The following is an 8,167-nucleotide window of genomic DNA, read 5'->3' as shown; positions in this document are numbered from 1 at the left end:
AGCTCAAAACGTCTCCGGCTTGTCAGACTGGAGCTTTCAACGCTCTCCGTGTCTGTCTGCCCAGCTACCGCCACACTTCCCTTCAAAGCTGGAAATGAGATTTTACATCACATTTGGAAAATCAAAAGCTGATGTGCATTCTGCAACCTAAACAACAGAAATAATGCTGATGCATTTGACAACTTTCATTCTCACACACTGTATTCTCACATTGGACCCGCCACTCATGACAGTAAGCAGTTTTCTGTCTGTCATTGCGCTGTCACAAGCATTATAAGTTCCAAAAAGTGCTTTCTGGATGTCTGTGTTGCCTTTTTTTTGGTTTTGTTTTTTTTCGCCTCGTGCTCGCTGAGGCAGCTGTGTCATTCTTCCCCAGGAGCTGGTTGACTCTGTGGTCTGCGCCTGCTCCAAGGCTTGCCGTGGATTCGCTCTAAGGTTGCCACTGAGGCTTGTTTAAAACCAATGGATGAGCTAATGAGCCCCTGAAGGCCCCACTGATATGCCCCATGGCCTTGTTAGAAAGCCAAGATGGGGGAGTTGCAGAGGGAGAGAGAGGCTGAGGTATGGGTGCAGGGGGTGTGGTGGTTGTTCAAGTTGCGGGGTAATTAGGTGAAGCTGGAGGGGAAGACAGAGTCTACAGCCATGCTAGTAGCTCTTTGAGGCTGCACTTACCAGGACACAGTAGTGTTGGGGCTAAATGCTAACTTTAGCACTACTACTAACCGGCTCACAGTGAGAATGCTAACATTGTTGCAACTTGTGTGTACGCATGCAGAAAAATGCTAATTTGGACTTGACACAAAAGCTGATGGTAACGTCATTACAAGCCCAGATCCAAAAAAGTTGTGACACTGAGACAGAATGTGATAATATACCAAAACTCTCTGACATATAATTGATGGAAACAGTGTAAAGACAATATATTTAATGTTTCACTTCAAGTTACGAAGTAAGAATACGTCATTACTGTACTTAAGTATATTTTCAGGTATCTGCACTTCACTTGTGAATTTATTTTTCTGACAATTTCTTTCTTTTACTCCCTGTAATTTCTGTATTATCTGCTCCTTATATTTTCAAAACAGGCTTGTTACTTTAGTTTCAGTGTATTTGAGGGGAATTATCGATTATACTTATTTTGTCACTGCACGCCACCTTCCCAACGTCACAAGACAGATTTCAACTGTTACAGCCCGAGTGTTGTGGGCGTTTTTGTGTTGTGCTTTCACTTAGGTGTCTCCCTCATTCTCCCCCTCCTCCTCGCCAATGTGTGGAGGTCCACACCTGATCCTACTTGCCACTCAGGCCGGGTGATGTGCTGCTGGTGCCAGTGGGCTGGGCAGCTGTGGTGTGCAGGAGCCAGAGTGACTGGGCTACAGACTGCACATTTGCTTTTGAAGATGAATCTTCCTTCATTGACCAGTGTTACTTTTTGTAAATAAACTATTTTCTAGCTCAACAACTACATCCTGTTTCTTTTCCCTCCTTTACGCTCGGTTTTATTTTACTATGTTACTCCTCACGTTCCCTGGCCTTACGGAGACGTAAGTCAGTGAATATCATGCATGTCAGACATAACGAGATGGAGACAGACAGAGTGTGTAGTGACAAAGGCTCAGGTTCAGTTAGCTTTGCTAATGTCCTTCAGATGGATTCTTTTTACTTTCATACCTTGAGTACGTTTTAGAGCCTGTACTTTCTACTTAAGCCCAAGTATCTGTTCTTCTACTTTCGTTAAGAATGTATGGACTTCTGCCCTCTCTGTTCATTTTTAATTTGATGACAGCAACACGTTTCAAAAAAAGTTGAGGGCAACAAAGGATAATGATAGCATCATGACTGGGTATAAAAGGGGCATCCTCGAAAGGCTCAATCCTTCACGATCAAGGATGGGGCGAAGTTCACCACTTTATGAGGCACATTATTGTATAAAGGATATTACTACATGGGCTCAGAGTTTGGCAAGTGTTGCATCAGAAACCGAAGTACTGGACAAATTCAAACTTTGACCTGATGATAGTGCTAGAAAATAAGTTGAGGAATTGCCAAAGGTATTACAATTCATACTCATTTATAGGACAAGAATGTCTACCAAATTTCAATCCCTCCAATAGTTAAATAGAGTAAATTTAACTCAGAAATATAGATATCAACCTACCAAATTTTGTGCCAATCCATCTTGTTGATGTGTGATATGTCACAGGTCAATGAGAGTTTGACCTGCTGACAGTGCTACTTAAAAAGTCAAGGTCATCCATAGGATTCATCCTCTGGGCATCATGGATATCTGTACAAGATTTTGTCACAATCCATCCAGAAGTTTCAAGACATTTAAAGGAAAAGATTCACAAGAAAGACAAAGTTGATACAATTCTTTCTCTGGGGATCATGAATGCCAAAAAAATGTCATGACAATCTACCAATGGTGGTTATTACATTTAGGTTATGTTTTCACCCTAGTCCATTTGTTGGTTGGTTGGTTTGTCAGCAGAATTACACAAAAACTATTGAACAGATTTCCACAAAACTTGGTTGGAGGATGGGTCTGGGCCCACAACAGACCCCATTAACATTTGGTGTAAATCCGGATAATGGGACGGATCCAGGAATTCTTTTCTGTACATCGCCAGAAAGGGCATTTTTTACAGCATTTTCATCAGTTTCTCAGGGAATAATGCATGGATCTAGATTACAAAAAACAAAAACATCAAGCATATTCAGGTGGCTGGTATCTATGAGTGAATACAAAAGGCGATTGTCAGGCCTTGGTGGAGGTATGCGCTCTACTGAGTGCCAGTCTAGTTTCAATTTGGAACAAACGGTCCATCAAAAAGTCTTTCAATGGAAAAAAAAGAATTTCTTTGCATGGCACTTCAAATCAAATGACAACGGTTTTGTCTTAGAAGGCATATTTTCATACTCAAACTCAATTCAGCCCTTTATTGGAGGTGTTTGGCTTCTCAGTAATGAATTACACAGTAAATGGACAAACCGGATGATCCAGAAGACAAGGTAGGGTCATAGTTAGTTCTCAATTCAATGAACAGATCATAAAGTTTGTCCAATTCTATGAAAACTATGGATAGAACACAGTTGACTTCAATGTCATGTTTTTGTTTTCACTTTTCACCTCAGAAAAAGAGGAAACGATTCTGCGATCCCTCTTTCATAGAACGACTCAGATTCGCAGGATAGATGACCCATTAGACTTGGGTGACTAAAACGGGAACTCAATCTAATGCCTCATTTCCTCCCAGAGATGAGACAAGCTTTATGGCTTGACCTCTCCCAAAAGGACCTCTTTCTTTCTACAGTGGCCACGTTGTAATCTCACACATCGCTGTCTCGCTTAATCCGAAAATAATATCAAACACATTAGCAGAGGCAAAGGCCTGGAAAATCCAATTTGAAATTCATACTGTGGTGCCCCGAGACTTGATCACTCCATATGTGTGATGTCACATTTAGCTTAAACGGACCTTTATCTGCAAAGGGAGAGAAGTCAAAGAGGAAGCAGGGAGATCTTGTTACAGATGCAAAGAGTTGCATTGTTTAGATTTTACTCCTGCCATACCAAGTAAAATATAACACAATAAGTTACATTTGCTCCAAAATGACAACTTGTGAGTTACTTCTACACAGTTCTACATGTTTGATTCTTTATTGTGAACGTTGGTCGGTCCACACTTTGTTCACATTTCTCAGCAACTATTGGATTGAATGCCATGACGTGTACAGATGTTCATGGTTCCCAGATGATGTCCCAATTGTTTTGGTGACTTTTTCTCCAGTAACACCATGAATTTCCCTCAGGATGAACTTTCAAAACTTTGGTGATACCTTTTTACCAGCCGTGACGGCATCGTCTGGTAACGTTTTCACCTTGTATGTTGGTGTGCGTGTGTCATCATGGCAAAATGTGGTACTAGGGGCACCTGTTTGTGGAACTACCACAAAAGCAGTTATGAGGACCTGACAGATTTTGTAACCCTGATAGCGTTATAACTGTGCAAGATGCAGTCATGAAACTTTACAGTTTGTAGTTAAGATCAAATTGAAGGCCTAGTTCGAAGAAGGGTGTGGTCCGACCCATGAGAACTTAGTATGATGTAATAATTAGGGTTGTCACAATTCTCCAAATCCGGAATTTGGGCTATGCCATTGTTACACTATCGAGTCTTGATATGTGACCCAATAGCCAATATTGCTTTTGGTTTTGATGATCGAAATTAAAAGCACATTTCGATTGAAAATTGAAATTGTGACACCCCTCCCAGATAGCTAAATTGTTGCGGCACAGATCCAGCCCACTGGTAAATTTTGCTATCTGGGCTAGTAATGATATTATAATGATGGGTTGGCCAAGCAATGTTTATTTATGTGTGGATTATCATGTATGTGGATAATTATCAGGGTTGTAAGTTCAGTCATGATGACAGAGATATCTGTCCAAAGCACAGAGTGATGAGGCCCTCACAGGAAATCTGAAGCAGTGCACAAGTGTATGGAGGGCCGCAATTGGATATAATTTCCCTTTTTTCATCATATCCACTGTACACACGTAAAAGAAGAGCAGGCAAAAAGTGTCCTGCAACCATGGAGAAGTAATTACTAAGGCTGAATATGGAGCAGACCTTTATTCAGACTGATATTTTTCATGAGAGAACCGTCTGAAAAGGCTAATGAGCTGCACGGTGTCAACACATGGCAGCGTACTGGCCAAAAAAACTTTTAATTTGACACTTCCATTGTCTATCATCAAGGGGAGAAAGACAAAGAGTGCCCGCTACTCCTCAAGGCTTCTGGGTGACTGTGTCTATCGGTGTGTTCAAAACGGCAGCAGCAGCCAGTAATGTGGAGAAGCTTCTTCTGCTCAGCGGGCTTGAAACAAATGGGTTATTTAGAGCCTACTTCATTTGCACTTGTGGAGAAAGGGCAGAAAGGAAATGAGAACCCCTTGACGGTTCAGCATTGGATGTATTTAATTAGCCAATTCACTCTCTGCTTTGCCGCCTCAGTGGGCACAATACTTCTTTGTATTTTTAAAAGTAATTGTCACTTGCCACATCGGCATTCAGCGGATGCAGGCATGCAGTCAGGGGCAGAGAAAAATAGTCCCCCCGCTTCGAATAAGAGCTTGTAAAAATAGACACGCAGGCCCATATTATGCTGCATTGGTGGTCAGAGATAACCTTTGGAGACCAGATGCCGTGTTCACACACCATGAAGTAGAGGTGTGGGCATCACAGGCTCCAGCGGTAATCAGTAATTTTGCTTTATTCAACTGACTGAGCTCTGCAGGCAGGTTTGCTGGTTATCACAGTCACAGTGGTCTCATCTTGATTTACAGGAAAAGCCAAAGCTTTCAAATGTCACACCAATCCACACATCATCAATCATGTGTATAGAAATAGTTTAATCCTAAAAGGAAACAAGACATCTAGAGTCTATAGCCATGCCAGCTGCTCTGAGGCTGTACTGAACAGTGGAACTTTGAGCTAAATGCTAATGTCACCATTTAACATGAGATTTGGGAAGGTATGTTTGCTAAGATCGCCATCTTGGTTTAGCGTGTTGGCATGCTAACATTAGCTAATTAGCGCTAAACACAAAAGTACAACTGGGGCTGATGGGAATGTCGTTAGTTTAGCAGGTTTTGGGCCATAAAGGGCCTTACTCAAACCCTCTCCCTATAAGTTCCAGTGCAACGTCGTGTTGTGTTTGTCATCAAAGACTTTTCCATACAAACGCAAGTTCTGTGTATCTGCTCATACAAATGTAAACTGCTCAAACTATGATACATGTTTGATACTGTCACACAGAAGTTATTAACTGCAAGGGACTTTAAACTGGTTATGAAACAGTCTCGATTCAATACTGATGCCTTGATATGACCAACTAGTGATGTGCTGGTCATGGCTTTTTCATACCTGCACCCACTCAGCCCCTTATGAGAGCCGACCAGTAAAAATATGCGCTAATCAACGACCCGTACCCAGCCCAAACACAATGCACATGCATTATATTTGTAAAATTGTTAGGACTGAGGATAAGATGAAGGGAAAAACTGTGCACCGCTAAAAAGCACTCTCACTTTTCTCTTTGTCCTCATTCTCCCCTACTGGACTCTGCCTCTCTTTTTCTCTCTCTCACACACAAAAGAACAACGCATTCTTCCCATCGATGCGGTGAACTGTTATGTGTCGTCTACTCAGCCGTAACAAGTGTAATGGTGATCTCTCCAAAAGACGAAGACATCCATCCTTCTGGCACTCGTCCACAGTGACCCGGGAATATTTTCTAGTAAGCTTACCCAAACTGGCCCAACCCGGGGTTCAGTTGGAGGGTCCTGCGGGTTATGGCTCGGCAAGAAGATTGGCTATCTCCATCTAATTATTATGCTGTAGTTACTCTTAATGCGTGCCACCGGGTCGGAATCTGACTTATCCGGGTCAGGTGAGTGATAAAATTCAAACTTCTTCATAGCGGGGTGGGTGCTGAGGATGAACTGAGGAGTCTCACTGCCTGAGGAGAGAAGCTGCTTTGTAGTCTGGTGGGTCAGTGCAGCACTAAAACAAAGTTTACTCTGTCTTACCATTATCATATTAATTATTAGTTATTATTAGTATTACCTATGAGGGGTGGGTGTTATAACAATGAATCGAAAACTAATAGTGATCAAATAAATACATAATATAATAACTTTTTAATTAAAACATAATTTTATAGGAAGTAAATGCAATTTAACTTACAGATAGGAAGCACATAGGCTGACTTTTTTAGGGCATATCAGAGTAAATAATAAATAAAATAGATACATTTCACTGTGGCAATGGAAGATACACATAGCAAGAGCAACCAAAGTAGATGGAGGAGAAACAACACTAAGGTCCAGCAGAGGACACACCTGGAAGACATGGAAGACAACTCCAAAAAGGTGGACATTTATTTGCTTTCCAAGAAAACACAAGGTGTGAGCTGAAGGACAGCGAGGCGAGGCTCACCCAAGGTTGATCTAAGGGGAGCGTCCACTTGGTACTACATGAGGAGATGTTGGCTTTCATACTCAGTCAGCTCCAAGAAAATACAAAGTGTCATCAGTTGAGCCGTGAGAGAGAGCTGATGGAGATATGTTCCCAATGTCAACTCTTCAGTGGAGGAGATCGAGGACATGAAATCACAGCTCACAACCTTCTGTGAGACACTGCAAAAATGATACTGACCTCGACCTTCAAGTCAAACTGGACAAAATGAAGGCAGAGAATACGGGTCTGAAATCACAGCTCAGCTCCCAGGTGAAGCAACACAAAGCAGAGACCAGGGAAGATGGCATCTGCCCTGAAAAAGGCCTCTGCTGGAGACTGAGCGCCTCCGCTTGCGACAGGAGACTAACAACTTCAGAGAGTTGCAGAGTCATCAGATGGAGAGACAGGAGGACAAGTCGTCCCTCCTCCAGTCCACAGAAGGCCTGAAGAAGACTCTGCTAGAAAGGGAGCAGGAGTAGCAGGAGAGAGAGACATACAGAGAGCGCCATGAAGTCCCAGCTGGAAGTTCTTGAGAGCCAGATCCAAAAGAAAAAAAAAGAAGAAAACTCTTCTAGTGCCCAGATCCATATTCAGAGACTGACTCACTCAAAAACATGCATTTGTTCTATACTTGTGAGGATCAGTCAGATGAATCAGCCTCAACCCCTTTCCCAAGTTTTTTTTCCATGTTCCTTCCTGGTTGCTCTAAGGTTCATGGGGAGTTGTTGCTGGGTAACTGCTGGGTAAATAAAGCAAAATAAAAATATGATAAATAATGTCATGTTCGTCATTCAGTTGTTGTTGAGAATTTAAAGTTTGTCACTGCAGAACCAATGCTTTTACTTTTGCTAGTTAAAGTGCATTCAGCAGACGATACCTGTACTTTAATAAGGTTTTGAATGCGTGACTTTTCCTTGTAATGAAGTGCTACGTTGTTGAATTGATACAAAAACTGAGCAGCTTATAAACGGCAGAGTGAAAAATAAAAAGATGTTTATAAAGAAAGAGAAATGTTGCTTCTGAAAGATGCGGATACCAAACCATGGTTATGAAAAGGTACATCAGTTCCCTCTGAAGGAGGGAAGTTTGTCCCAAAGATTGCTACTGCCCTACATCTTAATGAAGGGTGCTTCATTCAGCTG

Source organism: Pagrus major, chromosome 17 (assembly GCF_040436345.1).
Source record: "Pagrus major chromosome 17, Pma_NU_1.0".
Taxonomy (NCBI): domain Eukaryota; kingdom Metazoa; phylum Chordata; class Actinopteri; order Spariformes; family Sparidae; genus Pagrus; species Pagrus major.
The sequence above is the reverse complement of the archived record's forward strand: the minus strand, read 5'-3'. Positions refer to the sequence as shown.